The 19,009-nt window shown below is 40.2% G+C and overlaps 1 long non-coding RNA gene across 1 annotated transcript; it reads right to left on the bottom strand.

Annotated features, from left to right (window-relative positions):
* Window positions 1-2,979: 2,979 nt before the first annotated feature.
* LOC127562434 (uncharacterized) lies at window positions 2,980-13,046 on the bottom strand. The gene is made up of 3 exons (XR_007953676.1): window positions 10,610-13,046; window positions 9,109-9,160; window positions 2,980-8,856 (listed from the first exon to the last, which is right to left on the bottom strand). It is a non-coding gene; the product is annotated as an uncharacterized LOC127562434 (long non-coding RNA).
* Window positions 13,047-19,009: the final 5,963 nt, after the last annotated feature.

Below are 19,009 nucleotides of genomic sequence, written 5' to 3'. Positions count from 1 at the left end.
AGTCAGGAAGTCCAGAGTTTTTATCCCAGCTGAGAAACTTGCTAGTCAAGTCACAGGATCTCTGTTTGCCTCAGTTTCTCTATCTGTAAAATGGGTTTAATAAGAGTACTTAATTTCTAGGGGTTCCCTTGAGGATAAATTAAAACAATATTTATATAGTGCAGGACATATAACAGGTACTATATAAAAGTTGACTGTTACTTTTATTTAATTTTTACTATTTCCTCTCCAATTCTGCTCTCCTTCTTAATTAATGAGGGTAGTAAATGCTCTCCTTCTTAGAACATTTACTATCCTTATAGATTAGTGATTTGGTGAGGCACTACATTTACTGCAATTTTATCCTCCAAAGTAGATTTCTATATAGCTGTGGGTATGTTGTCTGCCCTACCAATCTAATCTGTGAGCTCTAGGAGAGCAAGAAATATCTCTTCTATGTCCTGGTGCTTATCAGAGGTCCTAGCTTATAGTACACACTTGAAATGTTTGTTGACTTGAATACGTTTTAAGGAAGAACTCATTTTGGATAATTTAATACCTTTTGGCACTTTCAAGAGAATTTCCTGGTCCCAAATCCCAAACAATGAGTTTATAGATGATCACTGCAAGGGAGTTAAAGGACCATGGAGTCCAATCCCCTTATATTACAATTGGGGAAATTGAGATTGAGTGAATTGAGATTGAGCGACTAGCCCAGGAAGCCACTACTAAAAAATATCTGAAAAAGAATTCTAAGGCAGGTCTTTCTTTCCTAGCTCTAGTACTTACCTCATGACAACACCAAGAAACCTCTTGTAACCACAGCTTTCATCTCACTCACCTGCAAGGCAACTCCTTAGGCCTGCTTGGTCCAGCATCCACATTGCTTCCCTTTGCTCAAAATAAGAGATCACCTCTTCTCTGGGAACTGGAAGGCCTGAGCAGAGATTTCAATTAGAAATGAAGATGGAGAGAGATTTGTAATTTCGTTCTTTTTATGAAAAGGGTAAGGATCCAGAACTGCTCCATTTTGAGATTCAAACATTATGCTCAAACATAGGAATCTATGGTAACCCATTAGTGCTTGTAAAGTAAATAATTCCAAAAAGAATGTGCCACATCATCCTGCTATACAAAATGTTCTGAGAAAGAGATAAATCTTTTGCCACAATCCCCACCTCCCATCCTTTTACGTTCCATTCTAGAAGAAGCTTCCAACCCTACAACTGGATAAAAAAAGTGTTATTGGGTCAGAGCTGTCTGCAGCCTAGTTAATAGGGATCTTGGTTTCAGCACACCTTCTCAGTGTCTCAGAATGTCACTGGTTGTATGCCTCTTAAGTAATTAAAGTCTTACATGAACTGATACTAAGTGAAGTGAGTAGAATCAAGAGAACATTGTACAAAACAACAAGAAGACTATTCAATGATCAATTCTGATGGACATGACATTTTTCAATAGTGAGGTGATTCAGGCCAATTCCGATGGTCTTGTGATGGAGAGAGCCATCTGCACCCACAAGGAGGATCATGGGGACTGAGTGTAGATCATAACATAGTTATTTTCACTTATTTTGGTGTTGTTTGCTTGCATTTTATTTTCTTTCTCATTTTATTCCTTTTTGATTTGATTTTTCTTGTGTAGCATGATAAATGTGGAAATATGTATAGAAGAATTGTATATGTTTAACATATATTGAATTACTTGCTATCTAGGTGGAAGGGTGGGAGGAAGGAAGGAGAAAAAAATTTGGAACACAAGATTTTGCAAGGGTGAATATTGAAAACTATACATATGTTTTGAAAATAAGTTTTTTTAAAAAGTACTTGAAGTCTGTTTGCCTAAATTTCTTCAACTCTCAAATGGGGAGCATAGTATCACCTAACTTGGAAGGTTATTGAGATATCAACTGACATAATATTTATTTTATTTTTAATTTATGGACTAAAACAGCCGTTTCATACAGTACAATAAAAAAGCTGATTGTATATGAAACTATAAATCCACAATGCACAACTTAGAATATTTAACTATTCCTTTCAAATAGATAACAAAATTATCAAATCTATTTTTTCCTTCACTTTGCTTGTCCCCACCCGAGATGGATACCATTACACAGAAACAGGTATACTACTCTATTTATTATTCTCAACATATTTATATACATTATTAGTTCTTTCTCTTGTTGCAGATAGTTCATTTGTCCCATGTAATTACTTTGGATATTTATATTAGTCAGAATAACTTATTTGTTCAAAGTCATTCTTAAAACAATGTTGCTATTTATATAATGCAAAGAAAGCACTTGACACAGCACCCAGAAAATAAAACATAAAAGCTTATTCCCTTCCATTCTTTCCCTATCACCTGTGCTGAAATTTGGGGACAAGAGAAAGGAAAATTAAGGACAAGTTTCCTATATTAGGGACAATAAGGTGGTTTGAGCTACATAAGAATATTTCAAATCTAGGCTCATCCCAAAGAGGAAAGGGTGGCAAGGAAAAGCTGCCCAAGCAATTTTCAGAGATTTGGCAGAGAAAATTCATGTTCAGGTAGAGGTTCGATTAAATAATCTCTGAGATTAGTTCCATGTCTGAGATGCTTCCTCACTGATTTGATTTTTCACTTGAAGCTACCTAGAATTGGTAAAAGACAGCTTCAGGAACCACAAAGGACACCTTCAATTTCCTATCATACAATGCAAAGCCATCTTATAGAAATATCAGCTTGGAAGAGGACCCTGTCTCTTGGACACAGGAGACTAACCCTTTTCCCTTTCTGATAATTGATCAAACCTTCAATCCACGCACATTAGGGAGTAAAGATATGCTCTTTGATTGCAGATTCAGTGTCCTTACCCAGGGAGAGCAGGTTCTGGGCATTCTCCAACATGACCTCCTTGTACAACTCCTTCTGAAGAGGGTCCAGGAGTCCCCACTCCTCTTGGGTGAAGTCCACAGCCACATCCTTGAACATCAGCAACTCCTAAACCATTAAAAGTCAGAAGATGTGGAGCTGAAAGACCCTTCAGAAGTAAAGAGTCCATTAACCCTTATCAACTTACAGAAGGAAACGGAAACACAGAAAAGGCATGTACTCAAAGTTCATCCCTTTTATGAGAATCAGAAACTCTTGAAACCATAGTTATTAAGAATCTTATTGAATTTTGAGAAAAACATTTTATATGATTCGGGTGGAATAAAACTGAGAAGACTTCTCTGTGCAGAAGCAGGAAGAAAGTTTGTGATTTATGTGTGAGGTGGATGGAGCTGTGGAAGAGAAAGAAAGGGTGCTGGGAAATCTCTTCCTCAGCAAGACTGATATAAAACATATGTACTCAAGAAAATGCTCCAATGAGTCTGTAAGAAGCAGGCAAGTATAACATATTCTGAGTGGGAATTATTTCACATAATCACTTAAAAGAGAAAAAAAATTAATGATATATTTTATTTCTTGAGAAGCTGGAGTAAAGTTGTATCTCATGAAAACATGAAAAATCATCATTGCACTGAATGGTGGGAGACTGTTTCCAACCAAGAAAAGCAGAGTTGAATCAGCTCACCTCGTATATCTCTTCATTTCTCACTTGGATCTACGTCTTTGGGGATTTTCTGACTGACTTCTCCAGTCCCTGAATGCCTTCTTCCTACCCAGAACCCTTTTTAATCTGTTTTTTCCTTTGTGTATTCTTTTTTTTTTTGATCAACTTCCAGGCTAAGGGAATAGAAAACCTACAATCTGCCACGGCAAGTCTCCCCAAAGAAAACAAAAGACAAAATATACAAGGAATTCAAATATACAAAAGTGGAAGAGAACCTAGAAGAAGGGAAGGAAAGAACAAGAACATTCAAATAAAATCTGCCCCTTGCTGAAGGGAAGTGTACAGAACTCAAAGTTAGCATGCACACAGACAATCTAAGGATCAGTTCTCCCAGAAGGACACAATTCGAGGAAAATATGGACACAATCATGAAGGAAATAATCAAAGAGAACTGGCCATAATTTCTAAATAGAGAAAATGCAATTCTAATGGAAAGAATTCATAGATTACCAACAGAGTAAAAAAGCAAAAACCCATGGCTGCAACTTATAACACTAGTAATAGTCCCCTTTAATAATTCAATCTAGAACCAACAAGTTCTACAAGTCATGAAGAGAAAGATCTTTGAATACAAGGGAAATGACTGACTTTGTGGAAACACAAGACTAATTAATTCAAAGCAAGTAGATAAGGGGAAGGAGTGACAGAATGGGTTCCAGAGAGCATTGGAGCTGAGAATGTAGCCCAGGGTGACCTATCTTGCAGATGTGGGCTTAAGAATAAGGGACAAAAAAGTGAATATTCCATAGTAAAGAGGAGTCCGGGAATGAAGACAGAGAAAAAGTGGTCACATAAGAGGAAAGCCAGGAGAAAGTCATGTCCTAAAACTTTGAGAAGAGAGTATCATAGAGAAGTCATCAATAGTGTCAAAGGTGAAAGGTCAAGGAAAATGAGGATTGAAATGACCTCCATGGTCTCAGAGAGAGAAGAGCATACAGGGGAGTAGGTGAAGAGAGGGAAAAAAGACTGAAAAAATGGAGAAAGTAAGGAATCCTGACTTTGGAGGTAAGAGGGGGTTTCACTGATGAATATTTTTATAGAAGATAAGGGACCTCACCCTGAGCCTTGGGGATTTAATGCCTGAAAAATCTACTTGTCTTGGAGTTGGGGCAGTTGTTACTTGGCAGGGAGTGGGGATGGAGGGATACCAGCACTTGGAGGAGTAGGAGAACATGGAGACAGGGGTGGGATTTCTAGAAGAATGTGGAAGAAAAATAAAAGGATAACAAGAGAGGATAAATATCAGTGATGTAATATGATTTTGTTGTCCCCTAATTTTAGGGTGGCTTCTGTTCTAACTATGTCAGGAAATCCTAAATCTTTTGGTTTTGGAGTCTGCATCAGGAAACTCTCATGCCCAATCTGTCTGATTCTGAATAGACTATTTCTCAGTTCTTTGCTGACATATTGTGAAGGGAAGCTCCAAAGCCACTTCTCAGTCCATTGCTGATTGATGATCTGGTCAGAGATAATCAAATTTCGGGAGACTACCCTTCTACTAATTCAGAGAATACTCCCTAGCCCTACTCTTGGGTCACAGAATTTACACACTAATGATAGAGGCTGGATAAAACTGTTCTCTGTCCCTTAGCTCTCTGCTATTTCAATCTGAAATCTAGCCTGCTGTTCTCAGTATCAATAAACCCTTTGCCACTTAACTTGGAGGCTGGGTCTGCAAATTCCTTTATCTTACCTGCAACACCAACCTGGGGACCCCCAAACGTTGTCAGGGTGTCTTATCCTTCAACATCAGGAGGTGATTTTCTCTATTATGGAGCACTGTTCTCTGTGATATACAGTATTCTGAAAATAAGGAACAATGAAAAAGAGGAATCTGGGGGGGTTGGCTTCCAAGCAATGGCAGAAAGCACCTATAGAACAGAGCTTAGAATGGATACCTTGGAGGCTTTGACTATATGAAATGTACAGGGAAAAGAGAAAGACTAGATGAATAGTGGGGATATGAATCAGAAAATGAGAATCTAGGCAAAAATGAAAAGGAAAAAATGGAAAATGAGAAGAGAGAGAAAAATCCTAATGCATGAAATTAAAAAAAAAAAAAAACTAATGAACAGGACCAGTTGAAGGGCAAGAGAGGAAGGGGAATCTACAAGAGAACCAAAAAGAAAAAGACGGATGAAGAAATGTTGAATGCGATGAAAGCAGGACAGATGAACAAACAACTAGAGAAACTGAAGGTAAAAGACTTATGGCATTATCTAAATGGGACAACAGAGAAATATATATATTTCTTTGTAAAACGTGGAACTTCTACAAAAATCAACCATTGGGATAGAGAGATATGGGACACAAATGTGAAAAAGGCAGAAAAAAATCAATAAATCCTTTCATGTCTTAATGAAATAAGAATAGAAATTGGTTCAGGGATCACCAACAAAAGATACAAACCCAAATGGAGATTTAATAGTGACATAATAAATAATGACTGAATCAGAGGACAAATCTCAGAAATGATAACTTTGCAAAAGAAAATGAGAATGATTAAATGATATCCCAAAATTTCTGTGACTCAGCTAAAGCAGTCCTCAGGGGAAAATATAACTTCACAATCATATTATAGAAAGGGGCAGCTAAATGGCACAGTGGATTAAGCACCAGATCTGAAATCATGAGGACCTCAGTTCAAATCTGATCTCAGACGCTTAACACTTTCTAGTTATGTAACCCTAGGCAAGTAACCCCCATTGCCTCAAGAAAAAAAAAATATAGGAAAAGAGAACATTAAATATGCATTCTAAAAAATAGAAAAAAAATAAACGACCAAACCTAAATTAAGTTCAAATGACAAATTATTAAAATCAGAAGGGAAATAGATTAATTGGGAATAAAAAATAAAAAGGAGAAATAAAATTAAAACTGGCTTTTTTGAAATGACTAATAAAGTTGAGAAAACCTTTGGCTAATCTGATTAAAAGAGAGGAGAAAATCCAGGCAATAAAATACCAAATGACAAAGGTAAAAAACAATAAAACTAGAAAAAATAAAAAAGGATAAACAAATGAGAAAAGTAAGCTCAAAGAGGACTACCTCTAAAAACATGAAATATTTCAGAAGACAGGGAAATTCTTTCAAATTCATATCATATTTTATCACTAATTCCCCCCAAATAAGAAAATATCCTATCAAAATCCTTTTATAAGAAAAACATAGACCTAATGCTGAATCCAAGGAAAGTCTGAACAGAGAAAGTAAACTGTACAAGCCAATGAATGAACATTGTCCCCTCCCTCCAGTTTTAAATAAAGTCCTATCAAAATGGCTACAGTTAATTGTTCAAGAAATCATCCATTATGATCAAGTGGAATTTTTACCAGGGATGCAAGAGTAATTGAACATTTGGAAAACAATAAACATAATCACTTTCTAAACCAAAACATCAAAACCACAGTCACAGTCATTTCAATAAAGAGAATGTTTTGGTTACAGAACATCTGAAACCAAAAGTATCACATGAACTGGGGTTACATTAGAATCTTTCCCAATAAATGCAGGAGTGAAGCAAGGATTATTATTCTTTCACTCTTGTGGAAATGCTACCAATAGTAAAAAGACAAGAGAAAGGAATTAAAAAAATAACCACAGCTAAAGAGCTCAAACCATCCTTGTTTATTCATAATATGAGGAGGGAATGGGTGAGCACATTTGATGTCTGAACCTCTGTTATCTAGTAAAGGAAGGAAGAATACACACAACACAGAGCTGGTTGGAAAAATGCATTTTACTTACCAGTGAAAAGGAAGGAAAGGGGAGGGGAAATTGGTGAGAGGATAAATTAAGGGAGGGATCAGTCCTAAGCAAAACAAATTCAAAGGATATATATAAATATATATATAGATAGATAGATAGATAGATACACATATCACATGTATATATTTCTTTTCAAGGTGACAAAGATAATCTGAGGGATTACTTATAAATGGGGAATTGATGAATAAGTTAATTCTATAAAGGTAATGAATACTACTGCATTGAACTCATTTAGCATAATGACCAACTAGGACTTAGTAGGTTCTTCATAATAAATGGTAGTTTTCTTCCTTCAGCCAGTCTTCAACTCAAGTTGACTAATGATTGTCAAAGGTTGCACCCTTCCCGTTGAGCTTCTCAGCCTTGGTGAAAGTGCACCATCTCCTAGAGTTCTGTCCTTCTGCCACATGGTGAGGTCAGTTTTTTTTTTTTTTTATCTGATAGATAACAAAGCTGCCCCAGTACCAGACTTCCATAATGGGCAAAGGCTCCATGTGCCTCCCTTCAAGCAGTATTCTGAGGACCTCTGGACAAATTAAAGTGGTTTCCCGGAAACCTTAGGGGCTAAAGATCCACCCATGTGAAATCAGGGTCCTTCAGATATGACAGATTTCCAAAGATGGCACATTGCTACACCCTGCTCTGTTGACCAATTGAGCTCCTACATGGAACCAAGAGAAGCCTTGTTGACTCAAGCTAAAGGACTCTAGTATCTTTAGTGAATGCCCTTTTTATTTTAAGTAAAGTTCCTTTTACTTGTGGAATGACCTAGGAGTGTCTGCTTTTTGCTGAACATTTAAAGGGAGCATTGGCTTGAGTCAGTTCCAGCCATTATATCCTTCTGGGTCAACCCTGCTGCAGCCTGTGGCAGAGTCATACTTTCTAAGAAACTGTTTGAAGTATCATGACACTCTAATGTGACTCTTTCAACCCTTCTTTTTCTCCCTATTACCATTAGGAAGCCAGTTTGTATAGTAACTTGGGGGTCAGGAACAACAAAAGCAAGGATGCGAATCCTGGGGGCTCTTTTAGACAATAGAGATCAGTGCCTGTGCCAGGGTAGATCTTAGAAGCACCAGAACAGCAGAATGGTCCAGAGCTTTCCGTACTACAACTCTGGGGCTTGTACCTAGGGCCTTTCTCAATGCTTATTGGCTGGGCCCAAAGAATGGTTAAGGGGAGGGATTCAGGGAGGCTGAGAAGGCTTGGGTGACCCTAGGCAGAAGGACCTGAGCAGCCCCATGAGGACAGTTTCTGCTCTAATGACCACACTGCACAGGACTAGAGCTGGGAAAGCCTTCAAGGCTCTGCTCCTGCCCTGTCCAGACAAAACTGTGTGTGAAGGGTTGTCCAGGAGCTTCAGGGAAGCTTGACCACAGGAGACCAAGAGGAGAGACTTTGTGGGGAGAGGGATGCTAGGCAGGCCCAAAGAGAGCAGACCTGGTCCCCATGGAATAGAGATTCATGATGAAGTGGTGGACCTCATTGGTCAGTGGTGATGAGGAGGTCTGTAAAACAAATAGGGTGGGTATATGGTGTGAGTCTCCATGCTCAAACTACCAAGGGCCCAATGAATCATTGAAAATGCAGAAAAGGGCGGGGCAGGGCAGGGTTGTTACTACTGTGTTACCCATAATGCCTGTTTTTGTACAGAAATGACCCATATATGAGGCCCTGCCAGCTCCACAGTCCATCCTGCATGTCTAGGGAAATGGCAATAACTCCAATGTTGGTCGGGTCTAAGGAAGGACTGCACTCACCTGAGGAGTAGGTCTGAGGCTCCCAGGGCCCATTCCTCTGGCTCCAGGCTCCCTGTGGAGGTAGTAAAGCAACCATTTTGTCAAGTTCCTCCATCTGGTCCCTAGTCTTTGTCTCAGGATCCTGCTGCCTCCACCTTTTATAGCTCCATAAATGTAACAGCCAAAGCTCTTACTAACAGAGGTCAAAGCTCACCAAGGCAGGTTTTAATTCTCAGCTTCTGGAAAAACCAAGAGATAGCCTGGAGCCCCCAGGAGAAACACTCCCCTCTTTACCTCTGGATAGAAAAGCTCAACTTCCTCTCCCCATAATCTTAGTCCCAGGCTGACTTCCTTTGTGCTCATACTCTGGGGAATCACAATAAAACCATTCTAATTTTTCTCCCACTTGGGTATCCAGATTTCACCAATACCTGCTTGGGTCAGATCTTGATCCTCAGAAGACCAAAGTGGAGAGGGAGGGACAAGGATTCCAGAGGGGCAGAGGGCTTTCTGCTCTTTCCCTGGGCAGGAGGTTGGATGTCTGGAATTTACAGAGGGTGAGGTCTCCCAGGAGTTACAAAGCCATGGCCCTGCTCTCAGGGCTCTACAGAGCTGGAAGGGTCTGGCTGGGAAATGAGGAAAAAATTAGGAGACAAGCCAGAGCCTCAATAGCTCCTGAGCCAGAGCTCTCCCTCCCCCTGGTCCTCTGTCCTCCCTGTTTCTCTGTCCTCACACTGCTTCATGTAGGAGGGAGGGAAGCTAGGGTAGCCTGAGGATGGGAAGGGCTCTGGAATGGAGACCCGAGGGAATGACCAGGGGAAGCAGGAGCCTGGAAGACAAAATCCAGCCTGGGATTCAACTCTGAGGATTCTGGAAGAAGGAGAGGGGAAGCAGGCCAAGTTCTGGGAAGCAAGACAGGCCAGTATAAGCCATGGCAGGGAGGTCAGGGACAGTGGACAGCTGAATCTGGGAAAACAGGGAGCCTATGTCTTGAGATGTAACTAGGAACTCTCTGGTAGAGCTTAGGCTTGGAGTTCCTAAAGGGAAAGTGAAGACAGAGCCACATGTCTGGGACCTGATAGGGGTATCATTCCAAGAGCCAGGGGTTCAGATAAAGGGGAGCAGGAAAGAACTTTGGTAACTGTCCCAGGTGGGGGGCTGGGGATAGGAAGGCAGGATCCTTCAAGGCAACTGGGTCTGCAGGCAGGACACCTGAATCACTGACCACGAGATGGGGAACCTGGGGAGGACTGAAATCGGGACTTCTGGATTTCCATGGGGAAAGTCTGAAGTCTGGAAAAGTTTGATCCAATGGTCAATCTGGAAAGGGTGAGCCAGGAGGAGTGGGTAGAGTTTGGGAGTCAGAGCTCATTGAGTAGACAGGCTCGGGAGGGAGGCAGAGTCCTGGCAGATCTCGAGGACGCTCGCTACTGATGTCAGAAGAGAATGAGATCCAATGGCACAAGGGCAACCAGCGGAAACCAGAAAATAAAGGAGCCTTACAGCTCTGGCTCAGACCTACCTGGGACTTGCAAGCACGATTCTGGCTTCCAGAAGGCAGAGGGGTCTCGGCTCCAGGGAAGGCAGAGGGGTCTCGGCTCGCAGAAAAGGTAGAGCAATCCCGGGTCAGAGGCTTCCTGCTTTCGATCTCAGCTCAGAGACTTCCTGCTTCCGGACCGCTGGGAGGGGGTGGATGTCTCCCTGTCTAACCGCTGAAGCCCCTAGGTTGCTTGAGCCCTTTCCTTCAGTCACCCAGGGAGGGACTTAAGGACTGTCACAACTTCTTCTCCCTAAAGTCTGCCCCCTCCACACAATGGTCTCTTCCGACCTAAACTCCGCCCATTCCTCTAAACTCCGCCCCGTGCTCGCGCTCCACCTGGGCCACCCCCCACCGGGCTGGTCATCGCTCCTCCCCCAGCGCCTCCAGCCCCTCCTTTCCTGCAAGACTCAGCCCTTTCTCCTTCCGAGCAGAAAGAGCATCCTGATAAAACTGCGGCGCCAGAGTAAGGGAAAGTGGGGAATCCTGTTCTCTGAGAAACTGGCTCTCGGAAAATTGCGGTGCCGTCTCCTGTTCGGAGCTTCGACCCTCTACAAGCAGGCCAGACCTTAAGGCCAAATGCTCTCAACATTGGGCATCAGCGCCGCGTGATAAGGAACTCTAACAGAGATTGAAGGAGATTGGATCAGAATTGTTGGGGATTTGGGGCTGTAAGACTAGGACCTCCACCTGTCTCTCATCTGTGACTCCGCGAGGCCGGAGCAGACAGTGGCCACAGCCCAGTAAGCCCTTGTGGGGGACAGGCTAAATCAGGTTCAGGGTAAGCCAAAAATCTCAAACTCGTTGGTGAGTTAGGAGACGTCTCCCCCAAGAAGTGAAGACTTACTCCGGTGGGATGGGTGGATGAGGACAATCTGCTCCAGGGGCCATAAATGCGCTGCAGCCGGTGCTGTGGAGTGCTTAGAACTTGGTTAGCTATCAAAGATGTCAAGGTCATCCACTGCACCTGGAGCCATGGCCAGGTGTCTTAACTGTGTCCTGCTACTGCACTGTGACAACTCTGCGCAAACCTGGCCCACTGAAATCCAGCTTGTGCCTGGGTCAGAAGACATCATCCAGACCATGTGACCATTTCTCAAAGTCCTGTGGCAGCCGATAAGTGATCATGCAATAGGTGCAGATGTAATTGGAGCCAGAGACACCACTTTACACACACTCAGCCCAGGCAAGCAGCCGTGGGATTCAGCTCCCTGGGTATATGAAACTGCCATTTAAGGGCCACAGTGTTCCTGTCCTGGTGTGAGGAAAGGGCTAGAAATGGTGCCCTAATGTTGTCTATTTGCCCAACCTTGGCATGTTCACCAGAGCCAGTGATATTCTACTCTGCTATAAAAACGCACACGCACACACATACAGACACACACACAAATACACAAAAATTCTGCAAAAGTGATTTTACTTACCATCAGTACATGGAATGTGTGAATACTCATGGATAACACAAAATCCAGCAGACCTGAAAGATGAACAGTTCTTGTTGTAAGAGAATTCAGCAGTTCTCACATCCAAAGAGAAACCCTGAGTGAAATGAGATTGGAAAATGAAGGCTAGCTTACTGAAGTCAGAGCTGGATGCACATTTTTCTGGAGTTGCTACAGTGCAGGGGAGAACCATGAAGCTGACATAGGTTTGGCAATCAAAACTCATCGAGTCAACAAGCTTGTATGCTTACTAAAAAGAACAAATAACAGGCTCCTGACAATGTGATTGCTTCTTGCAGGGAAAGGCCACATCACCAAAATCAGTGTTTATCCTCCCACCAAACCCAGATGATATCAAAGGAAAATTTTGTGAAGACTTGGAGACCCTTACCTTCAATTTGCCAAGAGAGGACAAGTTCATATATAATTTATATATTTTTATTTTATCCAGTTATATGTAAAACAAATTTTAGTATTTTTTTGGTAAACTTTGAATCTCTCCCCACCCTCACCTCCCATTAAGAGGACATGTGTAAAGTTATGAAAAATATTGCCAAAAAAGTCATGTTGCAAAAGAAAACATAGATCTCCCCCACCAAAAAAAGAAATCCTCTAGAAAAAAAAATTAAATTATGTTTCAGTCTGTATTCAGATATATTCAGTTCTTTCTCTAGGTATGGATAGCATTTTTCATCATCAATCCCTTAAAGTAGTTGTGGATCATTACTGAGGATAGCAGTCATTCATAGCTGATCATCTCACAACATTGCTATTATTTTGTACACAGTATATATCACTTTGAGTTCATGAAGGACTTTCCAGGTTTTTCTGAGAGCATCCTACTCATCATTTCCCATAGAACAATAATATTCTATCATAATCATATACCACAATTTACTCAGGTATTCCCCAATTGATGGGCATTTCTTCAATTTCCAATTCTTTGCTCTGAGAAGAGAACTGCTTTAAACATTTATATCCTTTCCAATTGTGTGGAATAGAGAGATAAGGGGAAAAACTTTTTTTAAAATTAAACTGAAGATTTATTATAAATAATAAACAATTGGAAAAATAATTAAATATTCATATAATATTAAAATAACAAGAACAAACCCATAGCTTGTTAACACAAATAAGATATCTAAAATAAAATAATGATTAGTGGCATCATTTTACATATTTTTTGCCAGTCTCATAAATGTATAGCTTAGTAGAAGATACCTATATTCTCTCTCTCTTTTTTTAAATAACTTTTTTATTGATAGAACCCATGCCAGGGTAATTTTTTACAGCATTATCCCTTGCATTCACTTCTGGTCTGATTTTTCCCCTCTCTCTCTTCACCCCCTCCCCTAAATGGTAATCAGTCCTTTACATGTTGAATAGGTTACAGTATATCCTAGATACAATATATGTGTGCAGAACCGAACAGTTTTCTTATTGCACAGGTAGAATTGAATTCAGAAGGTATAAATAACCCGGGAAGAAAAAACAAAAATGCAAGCAGTTTATATTCATTTCCCAGTGTTCTTTCTTTGGGTGTAGCTGCTTCTGTCCATCTTTGATCAATTAAAGCTCTCTTTATCGAAGAGATCCACTTCCATCAGAATACATCCTCAAACCGTATCGTTGTTGAGGTACATAATGATCTCCAGGTTCTGCTCGTTTCACTTAGCATCAGTTCATGTAAGTCTCGCCAGTCCTCTCTGTATTTATCCTGCTGGTCATTCCTTACAGAACAATAATATTCCATAACATTCATATACCACAATTTACTCAACCATTCTCCAATTGATGGGCATCCTTTCATTTTCCAGCTTCTGGCCACTACAAACAGGGCTGCCACAAACATTTTGGCACATATAGGTCCCTTTCCTTTCTTTCATATCTCTTTGGGGTATAAGCCCAGTAGAAACACTGCTGGATCAAAGGGTATGCACAGTTTGATAACTTTTTGAGCATAGTTCCAAATTGCTCTCCAGAATGGTTGGATGTGTTCACAATTCCAGATAAGGGGAAAAACTTACAGGAATGTATGAATTCTTTTTCTGTATTTTATTTTAATTATTTCTGTGCTTCCCCTATGTCCTGTATAATATGTGCAGGTCCATATTTACTTGAGCCTTGGCCAGCTAGAAACATATTTACTTAATCTGAGCTGATGACATTTATCAGTATTTGATATTTATGGATATTTAGTCTATTAGCTTGACCACTATCTGCTTGATTAAGCCTGAAGACCTGATTTTCTGTTTCCTATAAATCAGATGATTTCAGGGAAACAGAGATCTTCTATTCCAATCTCTCTGGATAGCAACAACCAATTAGATGCCTCCCCCTCCCCTTCTCAATGCTCTCTTACTTGTGACGTCAAAAGTTGTATAATGTGATGTTGTATAAAAGCTGTGTATCTTTACTACTTCTTTAACCCTCCTACCATGAGCTTTCTGTTTCCCCCCATCTTGTGATAGAAGGGCTCATCCTCCAGAGGTTTTAATAAACAACTTTTCTGCTTTCTACTGAGTGATCTTTGAGTATTCATTTTGGGTAAGGGTCTTCTTCATCCCTCACACCTTTTTTTTTAAATCTCTTTTTTTCACTGTTCTTTTTTTTCAAGGTTGCATGGAAGCCAGGATCCCCTACCATCCATATTGAAGTAAATCCCCTCACTTAGACAACAGAAAGAAAGGAAAGACCTAGACAATTAGGAGTTCTTGTTAACTTTTAACTCTAGGAAAAACCAAGAAATTTTGTAGTAGAGTATACAAATGCTTCTTGCCTTTTTAATGGGTTCCTGAAATACTGTTAATAGTAGTAAGAATTTGAAGCTTGGTGGGATAGGATCTCTGTGTAGCCATATGATCTAATCCTCTCATTTCACAAATGAGGGAATTAAGTGTCAAGGGGCCTTGGAATTTAGGAACATAGGAACATAGGGAATAAGTAGCAGAGCCAGTATTTGAACCTTGGTGTCTGGCGCCAAATTTGGATTACAGATTTAGAATGGGAAGGAATTAGAGGCCATCTGGCCCAATCTTTATTCAAAACGTTCTTAACAAATTCCTGTTCTACCATTTCAGGGACAAGTATGATCAAAACAGGCTGGAGCCCCACTGGACTTGGGCACTTTCTCTGCCAGTCTAGAAAATAGACTTGGACTCTGAGGGGTTCAGTAAGTGGTCCAGGGTCACACAGCCATCATGAGCCAAAGTTGGGACTTCAGCCCACACTGTGCCAAGCTGTCTCTCAAACTCTAGTAAAGAAGGAAAAGAAGCTGATAAGTATTTGTTAATCACTTACTACTATGTGCCATAGTACATGGCTAAGTGTTTTGTAATTATCTCATTGGCTCTTCATTCACAACAACCCTTTGATGTAGATGCTATTTGACATCCATCTATTTGATGAGTGAGCAAACCGAAGCAAACAGATTAAGTGATTTACCCTCAGCTAGTAAGTGTCTGAGGCAAGTCTTCCATCCTCTGGGCCCACTACTCCTTTTAATCTGTTACTTACTTAGCTGCCTGATGAAGGTATTACACAGAGGAAACCTTCCTATCTGGATTGTCAGGAAACTTATTTATGTTGGTGTGAAAGGGCCTTTCTCTCAGAGGCCATCTCAGCCAACTCCTTTCTTTTACAAATGAGCACCCGGTGTCTGTGGAAATGAAATGCTTTGCCTTTCTCTCCAGGACCCATGATTGTTTCAGTCTATCCCACTGCCCCCTCTCCGCCAGCCCTCCATATATTTGGAGATCACTGTCTTTTCTTCAGACAAGCACATCCGCAGTCCTGTCAGCTGCTCCTAAGGTGCTGTGGCTTCTTTCTGGGAGCTTCTCCAGCCTGCTTAGGGTTCAGCTTAACAAGTAGTCTCTTTTCTAAAACCTGGCATTTTAAAGCATTCTTTAGCAGTCTCTGGCCCATTGTTAAGAGCAACCAGGCATACCCATATAACCCCAAATCCACTGACTCCTTGCTAGCCTCAGGATCAAACACAAAATCCATTGTTGGACATTTAAAACGCTTCCTAAGCTGACCCCTTTTTTCCTTTCTAGTCTTTCTATACTTCCGTTTTCCTCTCCTTCCCTCTGACCTTCCCTATTTCTTTATTTTCCTTTCTCCTCTCTTCCTTTGCCCTCTTCCTTCCCTTCCTTTTCTATCCAGTTCTGCCATACCTTTTGATATCTTTGGAAATATACAGATAAGCAGCACAAAGTGAAAATCTGTAAATAAGAACTAAGATTATATATTTTTTTGTTCTCCTACTTTTAAATCCTTGGTGTTTTGACATAATAAAAGAGTTTGACAATGGGATGCTTTAAGTCAGATAATATTTCCTAACATTTCTAGATCATGTAGCTAAAAGCTTGCAGACTGATTTATCTGTAGCAAAGAACAAAGGTGAGATTTCTCTCTGTGATCACATATTTTGGAAGATTCTTAGGAGAGAGGCAGGATAGGAACTGTAATTTTATCAGGAATCAGGATGAGATTTAGATGGCAAGCTGTTCTCAGGAGCCATAATCCCACGATCATAGATGTAGAAGATGCTTTAAAGGCCACCTAATCCAATTCCATCCTTTTGTAGATAAAGAAACCTAATGTCAAAGAGGTTAGATGATTTGCTGAAGATTGAAGCGAGCAGAACTGGAAAAACAATTTATTGTCCTAACTTCAATGTTGTAAAAATGATTTTGAAAGATTTGAGAATTTTGATTGTTTAAATAAACAATCAAGATACCAGGTGAGTGGTAAAGAACCATTCTGCCTTCCTTATAGCAGAGAGACAGTGGATTAATATGCAGGTCAAGAAAGGCATTTTTAGATGAGACAAGGTAGACATATGTCCTATTTGACTGGGCTCCTCTATGATAAATAGATTCTATATTTCTCTTTTTCTATTTCCATGGGTAGGAGAAAATGAGTATATGTATTTAAAAATGAGTGTTTAATAATTGGAAACTATGTTTAATAAAGTTAATATACACATTTTCAAAGGCTTCCCCTGCCCTTCTATCCCTTTAAGAAAGTCACAAGATAATAGAGTCAGGATTTGAATCTGGGTCTTTTGCTTGCTAGTGTGAAAATTCCCATTGCTAATGTAAATGGCAATTTGTCTTATAATTTAGTGTCTTAGGATTGATGGGGTATAGCTTCTAGGAGAAAGATAGCAATAATCCTGAGGTCTCCTAACCTTAGAATACCATTGTTCTAGCAATCTGTCTGTCAATGATTCTAAAGTCTTCTGGCCTTAGGATAGTCTTATAAACATTGCTAACTGTCAGATAGATAATCTGTGGTCAGTAATAACCAAGTTCCTGAGACAATAGTGAATAGACCACCCCACAAACCTACCTGTAGGTAGCAAATAAGTAACATGAAGCTCTGGTGTCTCTTTGTTCTATAAATTTATCTTCTTTCTCCTGGTTCTTTGCTCAATCCTTTTGAAACTTAGCCCACTTCATTTGGCATTACAATATAATAGTAAATGGCACATAAATGCTTTTTACTCCCTCTCCCACTTTTTTCTGTATATATCTTCTCTGTATGTCTTTCTCTCCCTCTGTGGTAGCCTAACCTCTGTTTGCCTCAGTTTTTTCATCTGTAAAAATCAAGATAATAACAGTACCCATCTCTCAGGCTAGTTGTGAGAATCAACTATGACAGTAATTGTAAAGAGCTTAGCACAGTGCTGGGCACATAGTAGTGCTAGAGGAGCGCACTTGATTTGGAATCAGAGAACATTTCCATAGGATTTTCTAAATCAAAGCTTTACAACATGGATAACTAATTGGCAGGCAGGGTCAGGGGAAAGAGCTTATATTCCACAATTCTGGCTCTAAGCCATGGTTAGGAAGTAATGCAAAGTTTGTTAGAAATGGTATCTTTTTAGATAGCAGTCTAGCCTCAAAAATCTACCGAAAACAGAAATTGTCATAACATGCCTGGGTTGAAGAGACATTTACTCGGGAAGCATTCTTTCAGTGACTTCAGTAAATCTAAATATGTTTATGGCAGTGATTTGAGAAAATGCTCATATTAGGAATTTTCATAGGTTGGCCTAGAGTCCAGCATGTCTCCTACAGTAGATAGGGGCTGTACAATGTGCACCATGATGATTATTAAACTCAGATATCCCAGCAGCAGCTCCCCTGCTGCTGCTGCGAAAAATGGACTTCCCTCCCCATCTGCTCCTTCCTCACCCTTCAGATCCTCCTGTCTGTTGCAGGCAGCTCTCGAAGGAAGGGAGACTGACAGGGAAATAACCAGCATGTAGCAGTCCTCCTCCCCAATCCTCCCTTTTCATTTTGAGTGCTACAGAATATAGGCCCGGGATGACTAGAGATGGCTGGATTGCAACATATATCTTGATTCTTTGTAACATGTATTTTTTTAAATTCATAAATCATAACTTGTTTAATCATTCCTTTATTAATGAAGCTCATACTTGGTTTCCAATTTTTTGCAATTAAAAGTATTTTTGGATATACATGCATATATATATACATACACGTAGACACATTATATATATATATGTTATAACTCTGCATAAAAGACTATAACATTTTGATGTTTGTTCACATAACTTCAAAATCTTTTCCAGAATCAATGAAGGAATTCATAGGCTAACAAACTATATTAGCCCAACTTTCTTTTAAGGTCCACTAGCATTAACTATTTCTGACCTTTGTTATTCTTGCCACTTTGTTGGGTATGATGTTAAACCTCAAAGGTGCAACACGTATCTTTGTGAGGAGATCACATTGTATCTTCTCAAAGCTGTTTCTCTTCTAAACTTCCCTTTTGAGATTTAGGGCGAGGCCTTCCTTCAAGCTTCCTAGGGTGTCAATTTCAGTCCAACATCTGTGTCGTTGTCCACTCCTCACCCTTTCACCCCCCCCCCCAACATTTCCAATCAGTTGTTAATTCTTTGCTCTCCTTA

This window comes from Antechinus flavipes, chromosome 4, assembly GCF_016432865.1.
Source record: "Antechinus flavipes isolate AdamAnt ecotype Samford, QLD, Australia chromosome 4, AdamAnt_v2, whole genome shotgun sequence".
In the NCBI taxonomy this organism is placed as follows: Eukaryota; Metazoa; Chordata; class Mammalia; order Dasyuromorphia; family Dasyuridae; genus Antechinus; species Antechinus flavipes.
This window is presented reverse-complemented; position numbering and strand designations above follow the sequence as displayed.